The sequence below is a fragment of the Octodon degus genome, unplaced genomic scaffold, assembly GCF_000260255.1.
Source record: "Octodon degus isolate 3935 unplaced genomic scaffold, OctDeg1.0 scaffold00006, whole genome shotgun sequence".
In the NCBI taxonomy this organism is placed as follows: domain Eukaryota; kingdom Metazoa; phylum Chordata; class Mammalia; order Rodentia; family Octodontidae; genus Octodon; species Octodon degus.
The window spans coordinates 4,723,407-4,730,272 of NW_004524582.1; positions in this window are offsets into that span (position 1 = coordinate 4,723,407).

Consider the following 6,866-nt stretch of genomic DNA (forward strand, 5'->3'; position numbering starts at 1 on the left):
AATTCTGAAATTGGTATCCATTTGAGAAGCTAAAGTGACATGTCATTTTTAAAATAAACATGTTAATTCTAAAGTTAAGTAATTAATAATCTTGCAAGAAAAAATATTTTCATAGTCCATGATTAATCGTTCTTAGTGAAGGCAATTGACAATTTGCTTAACATGATTATTTAATCCATTCCTTTTACTTAACTTTCTCATTAATTTTGAGTTTTATCATCTTATCTCCTGTTGAATTTCTATCTTTCTTTTCTTTTTTTTTTCCTTTTTGTACTGGGGATTGATAGGCAGTTGCTTATTCTACTGAGCTATTGCCCCAGACGCTATCTTACTTTCTTCCATCAAGTATTATAAGATTTTTTTAAATATTATTTTATTAACGTAGCCACATTTAACCTCACTTCCAAATATAGTCCACTAATAATCAGTGCCACTTCACAGCAGGAAACCTGCATTAGAGACTTTTGCATCTCTGGAAAGGACACCAAACACACTAAATTTTTTTCAATTTTTATCTTTTATTCATACATATTTTCAATACAAAATGATTACATTCTTTATGGGGAGCTGGTACAGGTACATAATACATCTTAATTCTTTATACATTTCCTTCCTCTCTCTCGCCTTCCCCTCCCTCCATCTCTTGATCCCTTTCTCCTTTGTAGAAGATTTCCCTACTTTCTATTATCTACCTTTAATTTTGCTACTTATGAATACTTTTAGTTTCTCATATAAGAGAAACCATATGACACTTAACCTTGCTTGTCCATAGAAATCATGATTTTTATGTGAACTCGAAATGAACACATACAATACCAGGTGTGGTGGCACATGCTTGTAATCCCAGTGACATAGGGACCTGCGAACACCCTAAAATTTAAAGAAGGTTAGATCTAATTTAACTCACTGCTTCAGGACAGGAGTGGCCAGGGCCAAAACGGGGATATGGTAGAGCAAGGCTGCTCTATTAAAGGGAATGGAATACAGCAGAAGAGCAGAATGAAGAGGCAAGGAGCTACCGTAGACCTCAAGGCCAGGCCTTCGTTTTCTAAACAGACACACTTGAAATTGTTCTTCATCAATTTCAGGAAAAGCAAGTTAATCTACTCTAACCTCCATACCCCACTTCTTTCCTTCTTGCTACCCAAACATGTTACGAAGCTACACTTAAATTCCAAATAAGAAAGTAATTTTATTTAACATAATAACAGTGTCCTACATACAGCCAGGAAGGCATAATTATTTCATCAATTTTTTTTGTTGTTGTTGCTGTTGGTGGCCTGGAGATGCCTTGAGGGCACTTCTGGTTTGGTGTGAGTATTTGGCTTTGAACCACAGCATTGTGATTGTGAGTACTTTGTTTAAGTAGGCACTTAAACAACTGAGCTAATGGGCAGGCCCCCTCAAAATCTTAAAAGTTCCAGTACTTTGTAAAAGTCCCAGTGTCTTCTGAGATTTAAAGTAAACACTTAGCTATGAACCTTTGTAAAAATCTAGAATAAATTAAATATCTCCAAGGTACAATGGAACAGGGTAAATTTCTAGATGAGAAAGATTTTAAGACCAAAGTAAGACCAAACCAAGCATGGAAAATAGTCATAAAGCTCTATATCTGGCATCTAGAATGTGATTATAAAAATGAGTTTGAAACAGCATGGGAAAGCCTTTCTCTGTGGCCTTGTCAGTGACAGCCCATATGGCCTCTTTCTTGGGTTGAATCTATACATGGCCAGTAGCCTCCCACAGCCAAATTTCTGCCGTTCTGACATCTCTGACTTCCTGGGATCTGTGTAGCAGTTATGGCTTCGTGCTCACAGTTTCGTGAGTTCTGTTTTCAAGAGCTCCTGACCTTGTCTCTCAGGTGTGCCTTGGTACACTCGGAAGACTTTGCCCCAACCCTAGTATTCCTGCCTGCTGCATGATTATGGCATCAGTATCAGAATGATGGTGTCAAAATCTGCTGTTAGCAGAAGCAGGTCCTCTCAGACCATGGCTGCAGTGGCTTTTGAGTGTACAGATGCCTGAGCAGAGTGAAATGGATCTCAAGAAACAGTTCCACAGGAAGCCTTTCTTAAGAAGATTTTCCAGGAACTCTCTTCTCAAATAATCATTTTATAGTTTGTGCTCTTGAAGCTGTGATGGATGGATTCTTGTTGATTGCTGAGATGCTGTCAAAGCATTTGTCCTGTACTCATGCAAAGTACTTGTCTTACCAGAGCTATTACTTTGACAACTGTAACTCTTCTCACTCCAACTTTACACATAGAATCTTGTGGGGGAAAATTTACATATTTTGTGTTTCTCTGGTCTGCCTTTTCCCCTTGAGTGTCACTAAGATTCTGTCTGCAAACAGCAAGCAAGCAACCACGCAGCAGCTTGACTGGGTAGCTGTCTTGAGATTTTTCTCTACCAGATTAATTAGTCCACTGCCCTGACTCTCAGTGTCCAATATACTCATGGCATGAATAAAATATACACAAATTTTCTGGCAGAGCATACTGCACACGACCCCAAGTACGGTACCAACGGAATCTTTGTTCTCAACTGAAACCTCCTGACCTTTACTGTCTGCATTTCTACCAGCAGATAGGTTGTCTGAACCCTGACTAAAATTAAGCATCAAGAACTTCTTATAGAATTCTAGGATTTCTATAGGTTGTATTTCCTAACATGTCCAGTCCTCCTCCACATGTATTCCGAAGGGTTCTCAACTTTATTTATCTGTAATATTTACAGCGACGACCCTATCACTCTTGTATTAATTGTATTATGAGGCTTGCTATTGATGAACACAGTATAACCACAACTTAAAGGAGAGATTAAATTGAATTCATGGTTTTAATTTTCCCAAGGCAGGAAGGTCATGCAGAAAGGTAGGGTGGAGCAAAGCTGCTTAGCTGATGGCAGAGTGCAAGTGAAGCCAGAGAGGAGACATAAAGCCCAAGGCTGTGCCTCCATGAGCCACGTGGACACACTGAGAATTGTTCTCCACTGTTCCATCAGGCAATCCCAAACCCAAACAAATTGAAACTCCACCTTAACCACCAAAGAAAGACATTCAGGGGTCCTTATTGGAAGGTACAAGAAACACGTAATTTTTGAAAAAACATTACAAGCTGGTAGTACAGAAAAACATGGTCTCTTGGGATTGCTCTACATTCTAACAAAGCAGAATGCAAGTGTGCAAATACATGAGGTGAAAACAACATTCATGAATGCTCACAGTATCTAGAAAAGAGTGTAAAATGTTAGAAACATGAAGTTAAAAATATATCAGGAAAAACTTGTTAAATACTTGTATAGTCAATAGGTTTGCTGAAGGAACCAAGAAAGACTGACTGAATGAAAATAATTCAGTCAATATGCTACAATAATTCAGTGAGTATGAAGCTGCAATTAAAGGCAACCAGGACAATCAATATTAATGATAATTGTATGTAACTTCTATGTGTATAACGATATACGATAAGATTAACATAAGCTTCTTTCTGTTACTGTTCTGTATTCACATGCTGAAACATTTATGCAACCACTACGTGAACTGCACGGAGTAAACAACTTCAGGCCCCTCGATCCTGAATTTCTATCTTATTTGGAACACTAATTTTTTGGATGTCTGTTGAGGTGTTTAAAACAGTTCCTTCAACCTAGAAAATAAAAATACTCACAAATGTTTAATAAGAATGTTATGACAAATAAGTGGGTTAACATATTTAAAATATTTGTAACAGCTTGTCATTGAATAAGCAATAATAAATTAAAATACAAAGGTCTAGCCAAATAACTCAATGGACTAAAGCACTTGCTTCGGCAGACTCGGGCTGGGAGTTCAATCCCAGGGCCTTCCCTGCAGGCTCCACCCCTGGGGCATGCTGAGATGGCAATGGAGACTACATGATGACCCACACTTGCAATCACAGCACCTGGGAGTCTGTGAACAGGAGAATCACTATGAGTCCGATCTATGCGGGGAGACCCTGTAGACCCTGTCCTAAAATTAAAAAAAAAATAAAATAAAGGCTAAAAATATGTAGTCTTTAGCTATATGGTTATATTTGTAATAGTAGAAAATTTTAAGACGTAATCAGACAAGATGCTTATTGAATCAAACCACTGCAATAAAAAATAAACTAAAAAACAAAACCTATCTTCTTGAAATACAAATAAATATAAAAAAATGATAAACATTTTCTGTGAAAATTGTCTTAAGAAGTGAAATTGCATGTTCAAAAAATTGAGATGATGGACTGGTCATGGTGGCGTACACCTGCAGTCCCAGTGCTTGGGAGTCTGTGAACAGGAGGATCACTATGAGTCTGATTTGCACAGGGAGACATTGTAGGGCCTTTACTAAATACATGAAATAAAACAAAATTGTGATATTTACATTTTCATGCCATCACCATCAAAGCTTTCAGTATTTCAGTTTAAAAACATTAACATTTATCAAGTTATTATATCTATGCAGTAGAATTTTGGTGGTGGCAAAGATAACACAAAAGGATTATAAAATAATGTATTATAAAGTAACAGTCTTTTTAATTAAAATCAAATATTCCTATCTTCAAATTTTTTACTGACGTGGTAAAATTAGGATAAATGTTCCATTTGTGAATTCTGGATAACATTTTATGATGCTACAAGTCATAATTTAAGATATTTAATTGTATATTTAAATAAATGATAAGATAACTGGTGAAGCAAGTCTATAACAGAGGGGTCAACAGGATATTGTCACTCTGTGTTTATTAGAATTTCATGTAAATTTAGCAAAGTAATTTTTCTCAGTGGTATTTTTGTATCCCTGTATAAGTCAGGGAACAAATTTAGTAGATGTTATGACCAGAAGTGAGTCATTGTTTTTTTTTAACTTTTGTTATAACTTAAATCAATTTTTTAAAAAATAATAAGAGTATTACATGCTTCCGAGATGAGATTACCTCTGTGGTTTCAGTGCTGAGATGACGCAGCTTTCCTTGCCGAGTTCATAGTCTAAAGAAAAGATAGGCAGATCAGTGACCAGTGTGTGCAGATGCTCTTGGCATTAGCTTTACAAAGCATGCAACCCAATATTGGATATAAAGTTGGTAGATTAAATAAGAAAGAAATAATGGCTTATTAAACTTTTAGTGATAGACTGGACATAAGCCAGTTAAAGAATCAAGAAAAAGCCTGTCTACTCTTGAATGCTTTAAAGAAGTAGATGTAGGTTGAATTGTATCATTTGGAATTACCAAATACTGTATTGTAAATCTCAAGTAAAATATATTTATGGGAGAAGAGATTGTGCAGGGGGAAATCTATAACTAAGGTGCTTCAGTCGAACCTCACAGCTGTAATGCAGTGTGTCTCGACTAGAGTACTGAGAGTTCACATAAACAAGTGAGCTGGTCACACAGCTTGAACTGTATTCAGAGGGATGAGCCCTAGCGCTTCTGTGCAGAGCGCTGGTAACACCACTTTACATTTTATCTTTTAGGAAATTATGGTATAATGTGAAAATCAATAGAAAAAAGTGTCCTTCTGGGATCATGGGATTACCTCCAGTGTAACTTTTAAATGCACTCAATCAAAAGATAAAATTTACTTTACTGTAAATCCCAGAAGATATGCGATTAGATCATCCATGGAACAAGACAAATTTGATTTAAAGTGGTGACTAAATCTATACTTCAAGAAGCTATGACGTTTTTGCTTCAAATTTCTTATTGGCCTGAGAATTCCATATATAAAAGCTCTATATATGCATAACTGGAATTTACTCTTGAGTAAAGAAATCCATTTAACCATCAGAAACTGTTATCAGACATGTGAATGAGGCCATTTTAGGTCATCTGATCCCACTAAAGTCAACATATGGATTGGCCCAGATACCTGCTGAATAGAAGGACCATCAAGAGAAATCTAGCCCAAACTTCTGATAAAAAAAAAGAGTGCACATTGTGGTTCTTTCTTAAATTCAAAATGTTTTGAGGTAGATCTTGATAAGTGTATAATGACAAATTGAAGGGATTCAAACAAGATGATTGATGTTAGACCATCAACTTCACTACTTCAGGATCACTGTGGCTTAATTGGGATGAATAGCATGGTTTTAGGTTATGAACAAAGAATTCTACACACTTTTACTATGACCTGAGAGATGTAATAAATAATTAAATTCTAATTATAAATTGAGAAAAAAGTGGACAGGTTTGAGTAACAATAAATATTTTAAGACGTAAGTTGTGCTATGCATAAGGCACAAGAAGGTAAGTAAGTATAGTACAACCGTAAAGAATGGGGCCAATTGATTATGCATGTGTTCGCAGGCTGTTCTTATGGTAGGGATCATATGCAGCCATACAGTGAGTAGTGGAAATAATGTAGAGCCAGTGCTTTCAGAATATTTTTCATTCAGAAACAAAAATAATGCTCTTTTATAATACAACCAACAAATAAAATGAATCAGCAAGAAGAAATACAGATTGGAAAAGCAATCACAATTGTGGTGTAGATAAAATTATTAAAATAGAGAGCAAACTGTGAGTAGAGAAAAACTCAGGGCTGGCCGAATAGCTCAGTGGATTGAAGCCCTTGCAAGCAGGCACAGGAGCCAGGGGCTCAATTCCTGGGTCTGCCAGGTTGGCCCCGCCCTGGCGCATGTTGAGACAGCAATTGAGACTGGGCGTGGAGGGAAGCAACTGTAACCCCAGCTTTTGGGAGGCTGTAAACAGGCAGATCACTAAGAGTCAGATCTAGTAGTGAGACCCTGAACACCCTGTAGACCCTTCCTTAAAATAAATAAATAAATGAATGAATGAATGAATGAATGAAAGAAAGAAAGAAAGAAGAAAAAGAAACAGACTCAGTGGTCCAAAATGTAA